The following is a 23,476-nucleotide window of genomic DNA, read 5'->3' as shown; positions in this document are numbered from 1 at the left end:
AAAGTCAGCTAGTAGACTCAGCTCTAGAATGAAATAGCTGTCAGAACGAGTAACTCCTGCTGAAGAGACACTCCTTCCACAAACACGGGCAACTAAAGCACATATAATTCACAGCATTTGTTTTTACAACTTTAAACGTGAAATGATATTTGTGGGAACTAACTGTAAGAAATATTAATGTGGTTTATTGAGAAACCATAACCGTTTTATCACTAGCTGTGTGTTTACTGAAAATTAACTGGACACTTTAGAGCATCTGTCACCCGGTCAGAATCCAGCAGTCCTGCTATTAAACATGAACAATATCTGAATACAGTAAATATGAAAATACAAGGCTCTAATACTATACTGAAAAACAGGGGAATACAAATGATCTGATTTACTCACTATTTGTGATTTGCTTTCGATTAATGTACAATCCACTAGAATAAATCATGTGAATGTGAATCAAGCAAAGTACTTTACTGAAACAGAATCATTCATATCAAACACAAACAGCTCAACTAAGACATGTTCTCCTGACTGAGCTGATGCCACCACACTAAAACATTCATCGTCATCATTCATTCATCATTCAGTGTCTTCCATTAAAAACTCAAAACAAAACATCTCCTTTTGCAACATGACCTAAACAAGAAATGACTGTTCACAGCAAACATGAAAACTTGTATATCAGTGGATGGAAATCAGCGGCAGATCTCACCTTTCATGTGAGGCAGGTATGAATAAAGAAATCAGATCTCACACACACACACACACACACACACACACACACACACACACACACACACACACACACACACACACACACACACACACACACACACACACACACACACACACACACACACACACACACACACACACACACACACACACACACACACACACACACACTCTCTCTCTCTCTAATGTTTGCTCTGTCACTGCAGGTTTTATACTTTATTAAAGATAAGTTCTCTGAAAAGAAATATTAATACGTGGTATTGCTTCTCAATGATAAATGGTTCAGCTGTAATATTATAATAAGTCATATTAATTAAACACAGCCCATTGCTTCCATTACATCAATTATTGTCCAGACTAACTATAGTACAACGTGTGAATGAGTGAGCTTCTGTTGCCACGCAGATCATTTCATCTTTCAGCATACATTTCTAACTGACCAGCAGTAATTCAAAGATGCAACAGACCATTTATTAGAAGACAAATATAAAGGAACTGTCGTATCATAAATTAAAATAATATATCATAGTGGACCAATAATAAAACACCAAAACATGGATATGCAGGATTACTCCACTGCAATGTCCAAGGCCTCTGATTTTTATTTTTAGTATAATTAAAAATCAGTTATTTATTTTATTGTTTGTTTATAAGATTTACACTCATTTTACTTCACATATGATATTTTCTGACTTTTTTCATAAACTGTGCAGGTTTTTGTGTTCCACTCCACTGTGTTTGAGTGTTTGATCCATGTTAGTGTGCACTAGACCAGTTCTTCCCAGTCCAGCCCCGAGGCCCAGCACTGCCAACACTCCCGCCATCTCAAATAATGCACTGATGGGTTCAGTGAGGTGTGTTAGATGACCGTAGATTACAGATTTAACCACAACGCATTGTTACTTTTTTAACTTTGAAAACAATCTTTTACCCTCCTCAGCACTGCACGTCATATTTTTTTAAAGCATAAAACACTTTAACTCTCTCTTGAGCAAAATTTGGAACAATCTGCAAAAGTACAAATTGTGAAAGATAGCCATAAGACTGCAATGACACGAGGCTGTTTTCTGTGAATTCCGGTGGTTTCTGGATAGAGGTGTGAGAGAGGAAGATGACTGCTGTCGGCCGCTCATGAGCTCAGCTCAAACATCTCTGTACATTTACACACCGCATGGCTGTCACATTACATCAGTTTTCTAGTGTGATCCTGCAGTTTAGGCATTGGCTTTGATGAACCTTTGTTAATTGGCTCACATTGCTTTGAACACTCACACAGGAAAGTGCTACTTGTCAGATCTCTTTTAAAGCTCTTCCATTCCATTAACAGACAATCAACCTAACGTGACTTGCTTCAGCTGATGCAACTGCAAAGTTGTTTTTATTTATTTATTACCTTTTCTTTTCTTTTTCAAAGAGCGAGTCTATTTTGAATGCATGAGAGCTTATTCCCGCTCCAGAAGAGTTAAGCGCATGTAACGTGCTGAGGGACTTGCAGTAATGCAACACATCTGATGCTAATGGAAAGTGTGAAAGTGCACCTGCAGGCGAAACGTCAGAGATCAGAGCTGCTGCTATTTAGGGGTCATGAGCTGCACATTAGTGAAAATTATATCACACATTATTTTAAATACTAAAGGCAAAGTGCTTAATTTGCCGTTTTTAAAGCCATTTCGTTCTTGTGTCATTAAATATGCCTCTAGATTATGCACATTATTGATGAGAGGGAATGCCCACCAACTGACTTCCACTTCATACATTTATGTGTGGCAGATTTTGTAGTGCTAGCTATATAATCAATATATATATTTTAATATAGTTATGTTAACCTCTTTTACAATAGATATTTGGTAGAGGAAGAAAGCTATGTCGAATCTCAGAAAACAAATGATTTGAAAACTATACAAATTAGCATGTTGAAACTAAAAGATTTATACTTTCACTAATTTGGTTCATTCTCCTGGACTTACCAGTTACTGAACTGATGCAGAGCGTTGATTGAAGGTTTATACTGTATAACGTAACAAAATAATGAATGTCTGCCCCTGTGGCTCATTTACAGTGTACTGCATTTCTCTTTTTTTTCACCACAGATTTACATTACTTAGGCTTTACAAGACTGCTGAAGCCATACACTACATTTTAATTTATCAAACTAACTTGATTAGAATGATCAGAAACTCTGGTCATAAACTAGAAAAACTGTTTATTTATTTTACAGTACAGAAACTATTTTAAAAAATAAATAAAACTAGAAAAAAAATGTATTGCAAAAATGCTGAACACATTTATATGTTGACAATTTAGGATTGATTAAGTTTGTATAGAAGTCTATGTTTTCAGATGAATATTTTGGTGAGGCACTGCTCCACCTGCCCCTGCAGACCAGACATGGTGCCTGACAAGTTAAACATTAAAAGTTAGTTAATGTCTTCAAGGTTGCACAACAGAACAAGATTCCATAACTGATCAGACTATGAGAGTCCCTCCACCTCCCCAGCACCACCTGTCTAGCAGTGTGCACAGCAGCTCCAGTCTGAAAGAGCAAACACATTAAGATTGTCAAACTGAACTCTGGAGAGACTGCCATCAAAAAGATCTTCCCATCGTTTGTAGGCTCTGGTGCAGCATGACAGGTCCGGTAACTCTAATATGGTTATCGCCGTTCAGCGCAGGATTCCTCGAACCCACGGAGTCATCATAGCAGGACCAAAGCACTGATGAAAAATAACTCCTCTGTGACATGCAATTCTGTTTTAAATCCCAGATGGTGATAGAGAGGCCAAAGCTCTGTTTTACAGTTTTAATATCACTTGCGTAGTTAATGCATTCGTAATATTATGTTCGGTTTACCTAAACAGAAACTAATAATTACCTGAAAATACAGTGAATCTTCAGAGCCCTTGTGTAATCACAAATATATGTTCTCTATTACATCACCTCTACATGCTTTCCTCTGGAATCATCACAAGCGCTCAGCAGCCAGCGTGATGTAGTGTGGGCGAGCGAGGTGTGAAAGAGGGGAGGTGTGACCTTAATACTGTCTCTCTTTGAAACACGCACACTCACCCTTACCTGTGATTCTTCTGCCCCTTTACGTTGTACTGCATTGATATGCCACGAGTACGTCTGACCTCAGAACAGCTGTACTGATGCATGGATCTCACTCACTTATGAGTTCAGACGCTGACATGAGCCACATGAAGGGGAAGCTCCTTTCTTTTGGGCTCGTGGCGAGGACAGACTCCAGTCGAACAGCCTCAGTGTAGTTTCTGTTCTGTAAAAGGCACTGATTTCCTGCAGCCGTATGGGGGTGGGCACGACTGAGAATCTGCTCTCAGCTTCACAAACAATTCCTTGTGAAAGCTGTCTATGTTATCCTTAGGAAGTGATTCTAATTATTCTAATGATAAACTCAGCTTTTTAAAGAATCATAGGTAGCATTACTCTTCCAGAAATTAGGTAGCAAAATGATGCTCTGAAGCCCCTGCTGTCACTGATCTGCTGTGGACTCTAAACTAGCAGACAGCTGAACATCGATGTGCTGTTAGGCTTCATGAGCCCAGAATACCAGCAGCACAACATTTTACTCAAATTAAACACTCGGCTTCCACACTGCAATACACTGGCATTGAAGCAGTTAAATTAGCTTATAGAGGGGCGATATTAACAATTTGAAGCCTATTAGATTTACACTTTGAATATATTATCACCTAATGGTCTTAACAAAGACTTTGACATTTGTCCTTTTCTTCATGAATGATTCTGATTGTATTTGTATTTTGATGACTTGCGTTTCAGGCAGGCATTTTTGTTCAGATTGTTTTGATTTGTTTGTATTTAATGTTTTTTAATTTATTCTAGTTATGAGATTTTTTGCCCTTGTTTTGAAGTGTTATGTTGTATTTTTTTGTTTTTTCTTGTGTGATAATTGAGGATTTTGTTGCCCGTTAGACGTTTTTTATTTGTTTTATTTATTTTTTACAACGTCGTAGTTCTGTCATCAGTCATAAAATTACCAATTAAAGCTGCAAAACTGTGCATGCATGTATAAATGCATGTACTAAAATATTCTGCAATTCCAGATCACAATATGAGTGCAAGCTGATATGCATTTTTTTTTTTTTTTGCAATTTAATGCACAAGTAAATGTGAGCACAGTACACTAGAACATATGTGCATATTTTTTGTTCATTTATAAAGTACAGAAATGAAACCATATGTAATTGCATAAAATAACTATTAAAATACCTGGAAGTGAGGACAAATACAAAAATTGTCATTTTCACTCAGTATTACTTGATCTAATTACAATGAAGTACAAATGAATTGTGTTTTCAGTTGTTTTAGGCACTAAAACAGTCCAGTACTTTATAACACATTTTTATATTGAAATAATGAACATCCTGCCTCTGCCACTGAAGACGGGCTCTATAATCTGTGAGATCTGCACACTCACAGACAGTCAGAAACAAATAGCAGGTATTTATTAAATAGAGTGGCAAGCATCCGGAAGCAGACAGTTCCTCACAGTAATGAGGGGTCCTGAGGGACTGATATATCAGTGTGAGCGTGCTCTGTGTGTGTACTGTAAATGACTGCACTCTGGAAACCACATTAATATGTGTAATTGATTGATGTGACAAACACATCCATGAAGAAGAGATTTAATCATGCAGACTTTTCAGGAGCCTAATCAGTGGGTGAAGAGTCTGGCACCTGATGGGAGGTGACACGCTGTCCACTTAAAAGATTACTTCCCATGAGAGCAGTGCATATTAAAGGTGACTTAGATTCAATAAGAGATAATATCCATTTATGTTTATGAACTATAATGGCTTCAGAGAAAACCGCTATCTCTGTTCGGCAGAGCTGTCTGCAGCACTGTGGACTGCACTTCACTGAAAGACTGCTAAACATTAAAACAATACGCGCCCATAAAATCAACATTTTAGACTTGGGGAAGTTGTATTTTGTGCTCAGTCACCTGTCTGAAGAGCTCTTCCTCTCACAGAAAGAGTGCAGGTACTCTTGTTAGTATTGATCTTGCTTGTGTTGTGGTTGAGTAAATAAATGAAACTCTGAGATTGTGATTATGTTCACAACATATGATTATTTCAAACAGTAGTAGTAATGAATCTGGTGGTTTATACTCGTTGGTCGCAGGTCCAGAGGTCCTGCATGAGGCTGAACACTCATGTTCATAACAGACACACAAACACAAGGTCCGGCCGTGATCCTGATGTTGAGGAGAATGGAGCTTGAGCTGTTCCTTGTAATTCACAAGATTAAGCATATTTAACATACAGCAGCAACAGTAAGAAGAGCGACTGATTAGTGCACTCTGCTTTAATTAGGATTAAAGCTATTCACAAAAAAAGGCACCACCTCCTACAGCTACAGTAGATTTTTGCTGAAACTACTGAACTGATAACATAATCTGACGCACTAATGGCCAGGTATGATTGTTTAAAAACCCCAGCACGGCCCGTCCTGCAACACCACACTATGTGTGACTATGTGAGTCTTTTAGTATATGCATATGTTTATATGTATGTGTAGTGTGTTACTGTGCTCCTAAACAAGGGAAGAAAAAAAATCACAAAATGGTGAGTACAGTAGACACACTGGCATCATGCAACAACTTAAATGACAAACTTTTCAAACTACACATGATCATTACTAAAATGATCACCATTTTACTGTTATAACATTCCCAGGAAATGTTGTCAAAACAAGAACGAAACCAGAGCTTTACGTGGGTATGGGCTGTTTAATGTTGGTATGGTAGTGAGCAGGTCTCTAACTGCTGGAATAAATGCAGATAGCGTAGGATTGTGCATCTGACCTCTCCTCCAGTTCATGATTCTTCACACAGATAGACCAGCACTGCATGACATGCTGTCAGTACGTGATAAGAGATGAGAAAGGTTGTTTTTTTATTATTATTGTTTTTTTTATTTTATTTTTATTATTGACAGTTAAAGGAAAGAAAACAAAAGTAAAGAAATTTATTATAAAATTTTTTTCTACTGTTTTTGTTCTTTGTGTTAGTTTTTTCATAGTTGAAGTATTATGTCTGAAGTGAGGATGACTGTTTTACTACGTTTCTGGACCTGGGCACATTACAGTTGCATTGCTGTCTATGGAGGATCAGAGAGCTCTCGGATTTCATCAAAAATATCTTAATCTGTGTTCTGAAGATGAACGGAGGTCCCACGGGTTTGAAACAACATGAGGGTGAGTCATTAATGACAGAATTTTTATTTTGGGGTTAACAATCCCTTTAAAAATCATGAGCTCTTCTGTCTCTAGAGTCCAAAATAATGGTATTTTCAACACTAATTCACCAAACAGAAAACAATCAATCAGTACCAAAAAGAAACACAAAACCTGTGCTAACTGTAAGAAGACAAGTTGATACAAAGATTTAGTTTGAATCCAATATTTGATAATAATAAAGAATAACAACAGATTTATAAGTTTTTTTGTAGGGACAGCACAAGTGTAACAAGGTCAGAACAATCCCCACAAAAGCACAACAATTATCAGAGTTTTTACAGTCAGTAGGATTTAGTCCAATGTGATAAAAGCACTTTTGGATGAAAGAAAACACTCTCTGTGTCAAAGTGAGCAGAACACAACAGTATTACGTCAACGACGCCAAACAGCTTCGGTTCTCATTTTAAACAGACTCTTTTGTGCATAGTTTGTAGAAATGAATAAAACAGAAATTAGAAGTGAATTAGTCTAGTCATTAAATTGAGTGTTTAATTGGTCTAATTTAGCTTTGAATAGTTTTTGTTCTTTCTATGTGAGTTTGAAGGGAAATCTTTGATAACTGGGAACAGTTTCCTCTTGTTCACACAATTTCATATTGATGAGCTACACAGGAACATACAGGAGCTTCACAGCCGTCCTCCTGGTGACTGAGAGATTTACATCGTGATCTTTGAGAAGACGAGGGGCAGCATGTTAAGAGGCCCGAGGAAGCAGTGCTTCATCATGTTAACTGCACATCTCTAACCGGTTGCGTGTGGAATGAGACTCTGGAGGAAGGCAGCTGTTGCTGGACGTATTTCTCTTTTAAATAATTCTTATATAGAATGATATAAAAGAGAGCGATTTAAGAAGGGTGTGGTTACTGTGCTAGTTCTGCTGTACATCACTGAAGATGCCTTACAGAGGAGGTTTCACTGAAGGCCAGTTAGACTGTGTTTCTTCAGCCAGTGGCAGGTCTATTTCACACCTACTTACAAGCAATTAACAACAACTACAGGCGAAATATGAAGCAGAACGTGACCTCTGTGTGTTTGTATTGGGTGCAAATAGCTTGCGGTGTGTTGCTGTTTTATTGTATTTATTTATTTATTTTACATGAAGGCAAGGACACAGGCTAGAATTTACTGTAGGTGCGTTCCAATCAATTGTATGTGAAGTGGATAGTAGATGGTAGGATTTTATTGTATTTATTTATTTATTTAAGGCGCAGATGGATTTCACATAATATATAAGTTCTTTACTTCTGTGGCCTGTAGCTGGTAATAAGTGAGATAATGCACACCCTTACAGCGCTATAGAGGAGGTCAAGCATCTCAAAGGCTTATTATAATCAGCACTAATGAGCAGAAGATGAGACAACACCAATGCCATGAAGAAACACAGAGACATGCTTTTCAAACCTCACTGCTGCTAGAAACAAGCACTCTTTCACTGTAGGAACACTGTGTCATTACACCTATTAGCTACAGTTTCGTAATACATACAGAGAGGGAATCTACAGCTTGATCATTTGTGTAAAATATCTGCTGTCAGACAGCTGTTGAATGTGTCTTTGCCAGGCTGTGACATAAACAGAACAAGAACAGTCTTCATGTTTCAGTTTTTACATTAACACTGAGGAAAGGAGCGCTCATGAAGCTTTCACAGCTACTTTACTTTAAGCATGCAATGTTCGTGTATTAATAAATGAAGAAAAATAAATAAATAAACAAACACAAGCATCAGAGAAACATGGAATGCAATTCAGTATCCACCAAAATGAAAAAAGAAAACAGAACACCAAACTGCATTTTCACAGCTAAGGTCACTTTAGCCTATTAAATTATTATCATTATCATTATTATTATTATTATTATTTTTTTTTTTTTTTTCATTTAATTGCACTTTGATCACAATGTAGTCATGGTAATTTGCTTGAAAGAACATTTGAATGGTTTTCAAGCAAGTTTACGTGACAACAACTTTTTTTTTTTTTCATTTATTTTTTTTTTGATTTTTGTGTAGGATCTGTTATGTGAGTTATGTTTCTTTATCATGGACTTTTAGTTTGTATTCTTTAGTTCCTCTCTTCCTTTTAGTTTTTCCCGCCACTCTTTAGTTCCCATGGTTACTGATTCAGTGAGTGATTTCAGCTTGTATCATTAGTTTGTGTTAGTACTTGTGTTCCTTCGGTTCGCTGGTTGTTCGTGTTTGGTGCTCTCTGTTATGCGTGTTCGATTATTCTCACTAAAATCACCCTCGTTTTGGAACCTTTGTCTCCTCTTTGTCTTTGGAACTTGCTAAAAATGTGACTATTATTTATGCAATGTCATTCTGTTATGCACGTTATATAATTCTTAATAACATAATTGTTTTCGAAATTACTGTTTTTCATAGATTACAACGAGATGATAGTGGTATCATTTTGAAACCCATGTAACCCATGGAACAGGACAGTGTGTTTCATCTCTTTGGGAAATGATGAAGAACACGTAACACCCTCAGAGCTAGTGGAGCTGTTGTGAAGATACAGTCCGAGGCCTGATATTAAAGGCCTACTGTTTCGTTTCTACAGTGCTGGACCTTGATCTGAACGGTCGACTTCATTTACCCTCTTGCCAAGAGTGACCTTGATTTTGAACAAAGAGTCAGACCATTCAGTGACAGGACAAATCCAGGGTTTTGACCATCGAGCTGCTCAGCAATCAGCCGAGGACGGTGTATCTGCTGATTTAAACCGTGTCATGACAATGGCATTTATCATGAGCAGATGTTTTCACTGTGGAGCTGTGCCCATCCCGAGCATCGAGAAGCACTCAGAGAGGTCTGTTAGTAAAGTCATGACCGCAGCTCCAGTTTAATAAAAGCTTTTATGCCCTTCACAAACAGGCGCACATCACAGATTCACTTTCACACTCTCAGCTCCCCGGTGGTTTGGAGAGAGTAAACAGTCAAAGCATGCTTACTGAAGTGCTTTCCTGCTCCATCCAGAAAAAAAACTGTTTGACAAGTACTTGAGTTCAAACATCTGACACAGAACAGAAAAAATAATTAGGTTCAGCTCATTGTGTGAAATATTTGAATGCATCAATGAAGATGCTCCTGTATCAAACCTTTGAGATGCCAGCTCTGATCCTATGATGTCCTTCACACATGATACACATGCACACAGTCTAAACTAATGCTTGTCTGACAGCAGTCGTGTTCGGTTGCTCAGCTGCTACAGCGTCACTCAGGTACGGGTGCAGTGGACACTTCACAAGAGAGCTCAAAACCTCACGAAGGAACCTGAAACTACATGGCTGCGTCAGAAAACGTGTGCTTGTGCTCACAGTGCAGTTCAGGGTAGGTACATTAGTTCAGCTCCACTCACCAGACTTTATATGTGCAATAAACTGTAAAAAAAAAAAAATGTTTCTTTTTACATCTTTAGAGAAAGCTGAACTGTGCAATAAACTGTAAAAAAAAAATGTTGCCACATTTAATAACTCGAATGTGTAGTTTTACATCGATTTGTTTGAATGAAAATCGGTTTTTCTTTTTAACATCCGCCGGCGCTCCACTCAGGGCTTTAGTTCAGAATGGGCTTAAGCATTTGATACAAGCTGTGTGTTTAGTTTTTTTTGGGGGGGGGGGGGGTGGGGGTTGCATTTGTAACACTTGTCCACGGTTCCTCTGTGGCTGCTTCTGAATCTCTCAACAACGGTGAGGTTTACTGTTAGTGATCCTTTTAAAAAATGTTGTTATGTCCATAATGTTCATTTCAGCCGGTTAGCCAGTGAGCTCGCTACGACGCCGGTGAAATTAAAAAGCCTGCCAGCCCCTGATGACAACGACAAAGAAGAAGATTTATATTCTTCTTCGTTAGTTTTTATTGGCAGTTGGCATACAAGCTGAATGATGCGCGATGCATTACCGTTCGCCACCACGCACGGTAATAGAGCTTTTTTGCCGCCCCAGTCTGAAAGATTGAGAGGAAATTAAACAAAGTTATTTTAAAAAAAGATTCGGGGCTTTTGACAAAACATTCGGGGCTTAAGCCCAATTAGCCACCCCCCGCTCCGCTACGTTTCCCGCTGTATGGACGTGCGCTCCACTCAGTCGCTCAGCCGCACCAAGCAAGCGCCCCGTTAATATTCCGCTCACCCTCGCCTAAACCAATTCCCGCTCAGATCCCGCTCCGACATAAAATGTCTCTAGCAGGCCTAATGTTTACTGTTTGTACCAAATTCTTGGATAATTGTCTAAAATTATGCATGCAGATAAATGACAATTTTTCAAAACGAAATTATTACATTCTTCTTAATTTTATTAATTGTATTAGGCTAATTAAAATGTATTTAATATATTAATGTAACCTTAGTAAACATAGCCTACCTAAAATTCAAAAACTGAATAAGTGTATTAGATTTTCATCTAATATTATTCTTGTTATCTAACGGTGTAGACACAGTTAGACACTGTCTGCTCTATTTACAACAAGATGGAGATATAGACTAGAAAATATATTTACACTTGCTCTGTCCTACGTCCATGACACTGACTCACTGCGGGGTTGGCAGTTTTAATCTTAACAGCTCTTAACACCGAGTGTGCACATGGATGGTTAGATGCATGATGGGCTAGTATAATCTTTCCAGCATTAAGGGTAATACTGTTTTTTTTTTTTTATATGTTATAAGTTTTAATTGTGAATGGTAAAGAATGATAGCCCCTTTTGTATCGCATTGCATTGCATATCAGGGATGACAGATTGATAAAAAGACATGCTTTTTGTGACTAGATTTAGCTTTTGATACTTTGCGGTAAAAGTGGCTCTCTGATTGACTTTAACCGGAAGGGGGAATCCAGATCAAATCCCAGAAGGTAAAATCAAAACAAAATAAAGTTAAAACTTGTTTTGAACAATTTCCCCATCTGAATATTTATTTTAAGTAGGGAAAAAAAAAATCGATTTAAATAGTAAATCGGATTCAGTAAATGCGGGGATTTTTTTTTTTAGGCCATATCGCCCAGCCCTAATGCTAATTAGAAACTGTAAAAAAAAAATGTTGCTTAATTTTGCTTTTTTAGAGAAAGTTGAGTGGCTATTTCAACAACTAAATGTAAGATGAATTAATGAATGACTTCATCCCCCGGTTTCACAGACAAGGCTTAAGTCTAGTCCTAGACTTAAATGTAAATCTGAGCTGTTTCAACTGAAAAAAACTTGGCTTAATGGCTTAATCCTGGCTTAGTCTAAGCCCTGTCTATGAACCCGGGCCCATGTCTGCTAAACTTGACTCAAATCAACAGAATCACTTGGCTAGGTCACTTGTGTCAACAAACCATTTTTACAGTGTGCAGGGTGTATGGAGGTAAAGATATAACTCAAGTATCTATTAGTTCTACACTCAATTCACGACTGAAGACTTAAACATTGAGCTGTTTTCTGCTCCTCATCCTCACCATCACCGAAGAGCTTTTAATGAAAGGTCTGTATGAGCCGGAGGCTTCAGAAAGCCCCAGGATGACATGCAGTCATTCAGTAAATGCGATCTGCATTGGCAGGCAACTGTGTGTTTACCCACGGTGACCAATTAGTATTTCTAGCTGAGATGTTTAGCAGAAGAGGAAAGCAGACAACTGAGAGCCAAACATGTAAAGTTATGTTTGCCTTTTGATTGCTGCAGACTCTCATCTAGCGAGTCACAGAAGATCGGATGGAAAATAAACATTAAACAACAAATGAACACTGCTATGACTAGGTAACATCTGTAGATATTAAAAAAGCAATAGATTAACTAATCAGGAGAAGTGTTGATTATAGCAATATCTCAGTGCTTGAAAGGTGACAGCATAAAGCCGATCACAGTCATGACAGCTGTCCCTGAAAATCAACTGAATACAGTAAACTGAAGCAGCGCAGTGATGCCCATCAGATGATCATGTCATGTTTCACTGTAAGAAGACTGTGTTCTTCTGGAGCTGATGAGATGACCCTGACGACCTCAGAGATCTCTCAGCCCCACTAACACCACAAAGTGAGGAGGGGCGCAGCTGCCGTGCTCAGGTACATTAAAATGTAATTAAAGAAGCTTCATTAGAGGCATGTCTTCAGAGAAGCACACGCTCCACGGGCCTCACATCCACACGAGCAACACTTCACCAGAGGCTTTCTAAGGCATTCAGCTCTAATTAAATGATTGCTGTAATCCTTTTAGATGCTAAATGAGACCAGAGCATGCACATCTGTACATTTCAGTCGACTGGAAACACGCTGCAGAAGCTCTGCGGTGGACTTCTGCTTACTTCGGCTCTTTTGTCAGGAATCCATGCTATTTTTGTCCCATTTCGTGTCACCACAGAAACAGTTTGATTCCCATCATCCTAATCTTGATGTGCTGTGACATGACTCATCTCTGCAACATCATTATTGAAAGAGTGGCATCATAATTCTGAGACAGAAAAAAAATCAATATATAACTTTTTGGGTTATAATGTAATGATGTATAAAGTGATCTGAACAAAGACACTGAAGTTATTGTGCAAGACAGTCCAGATGTGATGTATTTTCCCCACTCAGCCCTGATTACGCTGCTCTTAACATCTTGATTTGTTTCATCACGCGCTGTTTAATGAATCAGAGCAGACTGGGTCCATTCTGTGAACATAACTGTGCTCGTGATGCTCAGTCAAACAAATAAGACACATAAGAGATGTGATGTGAGGCAGAGCGAGGAGCTCTCCGGGTGTCTGCTCTCACATTAGCTCCAATTATACCCAGAGGTAATTATCCATAACATCTGTATTTCAAAACGAGCATTTAATCTTCTCTGGCTGTTAATGAGGTCCGCTGCGGCTGGTGTTTGGCAGGAGTCCATCTCCACACACCAATCCTGCTCCTGAAACACACACCAAACCAGCCACCACACACATCTACTACACTTCTGCATTCTGTTCAGCTCTCAATGCAAGCAATCCAGACACAGCCAGAATATCCTATCTATTTATTTACTGCTTTAGAGTTGATTTTAAAGGGTTAGTCATTTTATTTTGTAATGTTTTTTTTGTCATTTTTATTAGTTTTTTGTTTTGTTTTGTTTTCCTTTTTTTAAAAATAAAAATGTCTATAACATGTTTATTATTATTTATGTTGTAGTTATTTGAGTCAAGTTCGACTAAATGGAATAAATAAATGTTCACTGAAATAAAAGAAAATATCTAAAAACTTATATCCGAGGCAGCTAGTTTTCGAGGCAACATTTCTCATTTTCATGTCTCAAATCTTGTTTACAGTAATGCATTACTGTATAAAGGAAGTCTATGAGACAAGGCAATAATCATTAAAAGACATCAAGTTTAAGATGAGACTGGTGTAATAGATCACACAGCATAAACTCCACACACAAGAGCAATTCACCAGAGAATCATCTTCCTGCTACACAGCTCAAATAACAAGTGCTGATGTTATTACACTCACAAAAATACATGCTTCACAGTGTGTAAGCCCAAATTATTGTCTCTAGTTAACACATGCTGTCAGTAGAGCTGGCCTACAACGCCTTCACTGTATATTAATACTGCATGTATCCCATATTTCTTGATTGTTTAGGGGTCATTCACACAGAACACATTTTTCCATTCCACTCTACTTCTTTTCTTGATTGTTTCGGGGTCGTTCACACAGAACACATTTTCCATTCCACTCTACTTCTTTCCCATGATTTTTTCAGATTATTTTTCAGTGATCTTTTGCAGTGTCTCAAACACAAGGTGTGTTGAACTGTTCTGTATTTAGCAGAAGGAACTGTACGCACGTCTCCGCTCTGTGAACCCTGGGCAGATCTGACCTCCTCTCTCAGTCTCAGTCGAGCGGGGTTCAGGATGAGCGCCTCCTCCATTAACAGCCCGGCAGACGCCGTCCACGCTACCTGAAGGATTCATTAGCGATTACGCCTGTGCTACTGAACGTGTCTCGAGGCGAGATGCACACCATACTCTCCAAATAACAGCCAATTCTTCAGTTCTGCCCTAGTTTCCCAGCTCTTTTTGTTCAGAAACTCTCCCTCCATTCCCACCCGCAATGAGCCAGGCTGCTGCTTTCACTAAAATCATATTACTGCTATTTATTAAGGCAGCCAGAAAATTGCTGTGGGGATTCAGGAGTCAGGAGGAGGAGAAAAAGGAAAGAAGCGAATGAAGAGAGCGTCTTCTGGCATGTTCTGTTCAGTGCCAGAGAAGGAGCTCTTTGTCTGGCCTATCATCTCTCTCGCCTCCTCCCGAGCTTAAAACAGCACTACAAAACAGCAGAGGGAAGAAAACAAAACCTGAATTATCCTGCAGCTTGTTCAGCTGGAAGACAAATTATTTCCTCTTGGTTAAACACTTTCTAAGGAAGAAGACAGCAGCACAGTAATGCCGGGCTAAATGCGGTACGCTATCTAAGAGCAGATGAATATTAACTCACCAAACCTTTCAGATACTCTCAACTGACAAGCATCTCTTAAACCTTTCTGCTGGTTACTTCTAGCAGATGATGCACTGTAATCACTTCCTGCACACAGTGTTTCTGTGGGAACTATAAGAGACCTGAGCGTCTCTAAACATGGAGAGGAGCTCATGGAGAACCTCTGAAGTGCTGGAGTGCAGAGGTCCATCAGCCGGATATTAGCACTCAGTGGCGGGAGGAAGATGGTGCAGATGTTCACAGCGCAGCGGACCGTGCTGAAAGACGACTCGAGCATGAAACCATCTAATCGTTTCCCACCAGCATCAATGCTGAGAAAATGCACAAGATGTTGTGGAATATAAAAAGCGTGCAGATTTTGGGCACGAGTAAGAGCAGAGCCTGAGGGAGCTCATCTGATCCTCACCGACCTGTGAAGCACTGCGCTCTTATGAGTGTCCAGCGTCCTGATGAGACACAAACACACACCAACACACACACAATCTGCCTCTGAGCACAGCGGGCTTCACTTCAGCCTATAGGATCTGTAGCATTCATGTTAGTATTAGTATACATATAGCATGAATAGGGTACAAATAAGATTTTATTTATTTATTTATTTATTTTAAAGCTTTTATTTTGATTTATTTACATTTTCAGCAAATGGATACGGAAAGGGGGTGCTTAACCTTCCGAAAATGTTGATCCTCAACCTCAGTAGTTTCAATGAATATTGTATGAGTTTATTCATTTTAGATGAAGTTTGCACTTTTTTCAGTGCCGCTCCCAAAATGTCTAAGTGTAGTTAAAAATACTGATTTGTGCAGTTCTGTTACTTTTTAGCAAATAAATAAACAAATAAACAAACAAACAAATATACAAAATAAAATATTAATTCATAAATCATTAATAAAATTCCTAAAATTGTAATATATATATATATATGATGTATTTTGTGACATATCACCTGAACTGAACATGATAACATATAAAAGGTGATGTCTACCTCTATGTTTTGATGCTCAAGGGTTACAATGATACTATACACAACAACAGAAACTGAAGGTTGTGACGAGTTGGCTGCCTCCCCCCTAATTATCATCGTCACCCCGTCCCTTAATCGCCCCCTTCACCAGACTCCCGACAGGAGTGTGTGTGTGAGAGAGGAGGGGCGCTGGACGAGCCAGGGCTGGCGGCGTGTGATGGGGCACATCTGATGTAATTGGAGCCTCATCACCGCCGCTGTTTAAATGCCGAGCGCGCCTCTCCTCGGGAGACCGGTCTCTTCCCCGTCCATGCACGCTGGTGTCCTCGTGGGTCCAGGAAGGGTGTGTAGAGTCCCTTCAAGTGCCGTGGCCAGTGAGATGGATGCAGCCGCTGGACCGAAGAGGGGAGCGTGTGCGGCCACCGAAATCCAACCCTTACCTGGACCCTTCCTTCCTGAACACTACCTGCCCTTCACATACCCGGGTGTGTAGAGTATGAGGCACCAGATTCACACACTCTTCAGCCATTGGACACTATCATTCCCTCTTTTGGATATCTTTTTGTTAATAAATACACACCTGCCTGTAGCTCTCTCAGTGATCCTGAAGACATTGATTAGCTGGTTCAGGTGTGTTTGTTCAGGGTTAGAGCTAAACTCTGCAGGACAGTGGCCCTCCAGGACCAAAGTTTCCCAGCCCTGGTGCATATTATGGCAATTATTACTTTTTTCTTTCTTTCTTTGATAATTAACTAATATTTTATTTAATAATACAATAAAAATTGTTTTCAAGAATACATAAAAATCATCTCAGGTAAGTGTATTTTTCCTTACCTCTCAAGTAGTGTCTCCAATATATTCTTGTTCTCTCTCAACAACGTTTTAACATCAAATGCAGACAGCAACACAACCTTGCCCTGTCTTCACCTCTTCTATTGCACCTCTCTCTTTTTCTCTGGAATTGTCAGTCAGCTGTCAAAAAACAGACCTTATTCTGGCCATTGCTTCTCAGTCTACACTTGGTATCTTGGGCTTGACTGAGACTTGGATTCATCGAGAAGACTCCACAATCCCAGCTGCTCTCTCTAAACACTTCCCTTTCTCTCACACCCCCCTTCAGGTTGGAAGGGTCTTCTCGTTTCTAATAACTGGAAATACTCAACCCACTCTTCCCTATGCAATAATAATTATTTTGAATTTCATGCTATTATGGTAACAGCTCCTGTTTAACTCCATATTGTAGTAACTAGGGATGTCAAATTTCGATTATTTCCATGATCGATCGTCGTTTAAATTAACGATCAATTAATCGATTAATCGTTAACCATAATGCTGCAAAATGCTCTATTGCAGGCACGCAGTCACCGGCATGACAGGATGTGCAAAAGCCACACACAGACACAACGCTTTCTCACTTGAATTAAAGGGGTTTTAGTCTGAATAAAATGCTAGTAGCAGGATTCTAAAATGAATAGATGTGATTATGATGATTTGATAAAATGAAGAGAGCGCGCCATACGTTTGAGGTAATTTTAGTTTGTTGACTGTTTCCAATCCCGCACGGAGACCGCTGAACGCGCCTCTTTAAATGGTTTTGTGGTGCTCGTTGTTGTATTTTAAAACACAACTGCAATGTTTTCAACTGACATTATGGTATTTAAAATAAAATTATCCCAACTGTGGCGCGCGTGTGGCTGCGCTGCGCAGTAAGTGAACTACATCGGCGCTGCTGCACCAAAACACTGTTGCTCACATTAATTTGATCCTGCTGGATTCTGTCCTAGAAAATGTCAGATTTTTAATTTTTGCGTTCCGGTAGGCCTATTTGTTTTTAAAAATCCGGCGTACAGTGCATTAGATCGTGACAGTGTATGCGTGCATACGAGGACGAGCGAGCGCGGCTTTGGCCAGATTTATTTGGAGGTTATTGCTCATGTCTCATTCGGCACAAATCCAAATCTTTCCATATTCGCAATGTATTTGAATGTTAAACTATTATTTATAATGTAAACTAGGCTTGTACTTTACATGCATTCGTATATAGACGGAAAAGATCATCCTCTTCACATGAGCAGAAACGTCCTTGGCATAACAGCAGAGTGAACCGGTATAATACGGTCTATTTAAACTGACCAGTGTAACCTTTTAAATGTTTAGTTGACTTATTTTATTTTGATAATGAACCGACTGCGATGTAAGTTTGAATCGCTAGAATATACGTGTGCAGCAGGCTCCGGTGCGATCGAAACAGCTGAGACAAAAAAAAAAAAAAAAAAAAAACCTTTTCCGCAAAAGTGTTTCCTTTCATTTGTGCGCACACAATAAAAACAGAAGGTTTGTGCTCTTGTAAAATAAAGCAAACAAACAGAATGCGTTGTCATCCTTTTTCTTTTCTTTCCGTGAACTTATGGAGCGCCGCCACACTTCTGTTTTAAATCCGTTATCTTAATTATTTAAGTCATATATTTCGCATATAAAAAAAAAAAAAAAAAACAATTATGAAAACAAATTGTTATTTTTATGTTGGGCCTATAACTTAGGCTGCATAGGCTATACGTTTTCCTTAAAGCATCCCATTGTGTCCCAGGGCTTGAGAACCTGTGCCCTAGTTAGGTCAATGCAGAAACTTGTGAACGATGCTCGGCGTCACCGTTTAGTGACATCACTGAATGCGCGTGGGAAAACTTATTGTGTCGGTCACAGCGCCTATTAATCGCTGTTTTGAATCCAGCAATTATTTATTTACAAATTATAAGCTCTGGTTATGACAAGTGTGGTATAAAAGCTTTGTTTATTAGAGGAATAATAGGAAATGTTAGATCGCGACCGTGCCTCTGGATGCGTTCGAGCCCATAGCTTTCATTTACGCGGCTTTGTTCTGGATTGCCGGTTAGTCACGAATTTCCACAAATTCAATAACATATAGGCATTGTTTCTTTTCCTAAATCTTCACAGTCTAACCCTCTAATTTCGCAGGTTTATTTTATTATGTTTCACTTTTTAATAACTGTTTTCGCATCTCTTACTGTGGTAAACATGGGAAGGGGAAATTAAAGATTTAATGAATTAAGAACTTCGTTCGATTTATTAATTTGTTCCATTATTTCACTTAAAGCATGGGTTATTTGGGGAACACAATTAATGAAACATGGACAGTTGCCACAAATTAATAAGTTACAGGAACGAATTAACAAGTTGTAGGAGTGAATAGACTACCTGTCATGTCATGTTTTCCTGTGCTGTGTAAGGAGCACTGTATGGAGCAGTTTTTTGATGAAATGATTAGTTATTTGATTTGTTTTTATTTTTATTTTGAAGAACTTTTATGTTGTTTCTATTTTAATGTACTTTTTAGTTTAATTTAAAGTTAAAGCTTAATTTGTACATTGTGAATGAATGATGATGCTTTTATACCGTCACCGTCACTCAGAGCCGCTCGCACGTGTTCTGCGCATGAGCCGCACGCAGCCCAACATTAAAGCGGTTAACCGACCATCGACAGCCTTAATCGATTGCATCTCTTATCGACAATTAATCGATCATCGATTAATCGTTGACATCCCTAGTAGTAACCTACAGGCAATTCATCCTCAGTCCAGAAGGGGGCGCCTGCAGCAATGCAACGCTGTTTAATAACCAGCAGAAGAACAGCGAATGCCGTGAGTTGCGCACTTGAACACAAAGCCCACCAGACAGTGACCATGTGCTGACTCTGAATACTCACAAACTGACAAAGGAGTATACTTCAAAGGCTTGTGCACACATCTGTTTGCGAAATGGAGCTTTGTGCTAGTGTATCCTACCTCTCATTTGGCACAAATCCAATCATTGCATAATATTTCCATATTTGCCATGTATCTGAATGCTTAACCATTATTTAATGTCTAAATTGTAGACTTTGTACTTCAGTTGAGTTCCAACAGTGACATAGATGACCGCTGATGTTTGGGTCACTGTATTTTATTGTATGTTGGCACTGTATACAAGTACCAACTGCTCTGTCTAGTTAGGAATGCATTTGTTTCCTTTCTGTGAACAAATTAAGCATGTCACAAAAATTAACTGAAACTCAGCATATATAGGCCACGTTATTTATTCCTTGTATGTACTGCAGATTTTATGTATATATAACATTATAATTTAATAGAATATTTTGTATTTTCACATCTAGGTGTAAAAATCGTAATTTGTACTGCTGTCTGTTCAAAATAAATGAAAAGAAACCTAGCATAGTACATTTGTTGTATGTTTCCTGTTTCCGAACCGTGACATCTGTGTACCGTTACACCCCTACTTTCTGGGCACCTTTAGAGAGGAGAAGGATGGGCTGCTGTCCTTGTTCAGTACACTTTGTAGATTTTGTTGACTTCAACATCCATCTAGAGAAGACTTACATTGCAGACTTCTGCTTTCTAGCTTTCACTTCTACTCCAAGCTTTATTCAAACTCAAACGGCTTACCACCACAAGCACTAACCAATCAGGAGGGATGTGTAAAACCAAAAAATGTCCCCACAAGGACAAGGATTTTAAATATTGTCATCTTTGTTTTGGACCACAAACACACACAATAATTTAGTGTTAAAGGGGGTCATATGATGCTGCTAAAAATAACATTATTTTGTGTATTTGGTGTAATGAAATTTGTTTATTGTGTTTATGGTTTTTAAGGTTCATTATTTTCCACATACTGTATATTATTGTTTCTCCTCTATGCCCCGCCTTTCTGAAATGCATTGTTTTTTACAAAGCTCATCGTTCTGAAAAGCGAGGCGTGCTCTGATTGGACAGCTATCCAGTGTGTTGTGATTGGCCGAGTCCCTCAAGCATGTGACAGAAATGTTACACCCCTCACCATACTGTGATGCTGTGTGTCCCAGAGCGTCGAGACAAAACCTATAAAACCCATTACAAACGAGGCATTTGTTCCATCCAGTGGGGACATAATTACTGATTATAATGACTTATACTGTGTTTTTACGTGTTGCGTTGCATATCGCGCTGCATAAACATAAAACCATGTCTGCATTTGTGATTGGAGGAACAACAAACAACAAGTGTTACTCTACTGCTCAAAACTCACGTTTGAATCATCAGTGTGTCATCAATCAAATTATTTAGATATGAAAACGTACTTACAGGCTTTAGTGAGGAACGGCCGGCGGATTCGACGAAGGAGCATCCACATGTGACGAGACCGGGCTGGACTCCGCTTTATCCACGGTGAAAGCTGATTCAGCGATCCACAGTGCAAAGTTGATGTATTTCCTCAGCGACCAGCACGGATCAGCTCCAGGCATGATGAAGCGGATATCGTCCTCTTTTGGAAGGCCAGACAAAGTAGTTTCACTTTCACAGTGAAACACACAGCGTCTATACGACATGCGGCGGCGGCAACAACAATACTACAACGAGAATAAAAGGTACGCATTCTTTCTTTGCGTGAACATCTGGGCGGTGTTATGCAAATCTTCCCACACAGTGACGTAGAGATGTGGGGGGTGTTAGAACGAGGGGTTTCAGGGGGGCGTGGACGAGTCTCAACCTTTATAAAGAATATCCCTTTGGGTTTGAGACTTTAGTCTTTGCAACTTCACAGATCTTCTTCATGCACCAAGAGCTCGTAACACTCCAAAGAGAAAGAAAATTGCATCATATTACCCCTTTAATAACAATAAATGGCTGATTCTTAAACTGTACACCCAATCCTAAACATGTAGCAAAGCACCAACGGTTAAAAAAAGTCGTGACATTTGCCAAGTATGGTAACCCATACTCGGAATTGGTGCTCTGCATTTAACCCATCCAAGCACACACACAGCAGTGAACACACACACACACCGTGAACACACACCTGGAGCAGTGGGCAGCTATATCCAGCACCCGGGGAGCAACTGGGGGTTCAGTGCCTTGCTCAAGGGCACTTCAGTCATGAGTATTGAGGGTGGAAGAGAGCACTGTTCATTCACTCCCTCCCACCTACAACTCCTGCCAGCACCGAGACTCGAACCTGAGACCTTCTGGTTACAAGTCCAACTCTCTAACCATTAGGCCACAGCTGTTATATGTCATTTAGCTTTTTGTGAAAATGCCTTTTGCTGATCACAAGTGATTGTGTTTTAAATTAATTTGTTTCTGTAAGCTACAGAATCCACACAGGACATTTGGGCCTAATATTATTCATTTTCAGCAATGCTAATTTTCAGGACAGTAAATGTGTTAATAATGTATGTTTCCCCTTAAAATCATAATTTAAATGTATATTATTAGAACTGAAGACACATTGGTAAATATTACTTTATTATTTAAATAAACAATTAATTATTATTGCCTGGTTAGTTACAAAAATGGAGTGTCTATTTAGCCCGCCTTTTTACACAAACTCCGCCCACCAACGTGTGATTGGGCTAGAGTATATTACAAAAGACGGCCATCAGTCAGCAGCTTCAGTGGCTTAGAGCATAAAGTGCTTGATAGATGTGACCCGAGTTCAAATCTGCCTTTTGTGGAACTCGTTCTTGTCCCTTTTCACATCTCTTATCACATCAGAAAGGCATTTATTTTCAATAAAATTGAAGGAAAACATTGAAAAGTTGAAAATAAAGTATCAGGAAGGGTTAGAGTAGGTGTAGGGATGGCTTTTTTGTCCCAATAAGGCAGCATCCATCTAATAATTTTAATAAAAATGATAATTTACACTCAGTACGTATTGCATAGTGATTTATGCTGTAATGTACAATACTGAGGTGCAGATATTTGCCACTATTTATCTATAGTATAAATAGCAAAAAAGAAAAAAAACTGCTATTTTCTCTTAGTGATTATTACTGCCTTATAAAAATGATGTGTCTTCTATCAGGACCTGAATCATGCTGTTTTTACTCTATATGAACACTCCTGAAACCTAGCTCTGCAGACCAGAACTCACTGTAATAGTGAGAGTTCACCTAACAATGACAATCCTGTCATCATTTACTCACTCTCATGTCATTCTGAACCTGTATGAAGGTAAAATGACTAATTGCAGCCTTAACCAGCAAATTTGAAGAAGCAGCATGATTTACTCACACTGTTACTGTG

General features: G+C 39.0%; 1 protein-coding gene across 1 annotated transcript in view; it reads right to left on the bottom strand.

Moving 5' to 3' along the window:
* il1rapl2 (interleukin 1 receptor accessory protein-like 2) overlaps positions 1-23,476 on the bottom strand; it is a 221,624-nt gene that overhangs the window by 157,673 nt on the left and 40,475 nt on the right. The gene's annotated exons all lie outside the window — the stretch shown is intronic.

This window comes from Cyprinus carpio, chromosome B14, assembly GCF_018340385.1.
Source record: "Cyprinus carpio isolate SPL01 chromosome B14, ASM1834038v1, whole genome shotgun sequence".
Lineage (NCBI taxonomy): Eukaryota > Metazoa > Chordata > Actinopteri > Cypriniformes > Cyprinidae > Cyprinus > Cyprinus carpio.
The sequence above is the reverse complement of the archived record's forward strand: the minus strand, read 5'-3'. Positions and strand labels throughout refer to the sequence as shown.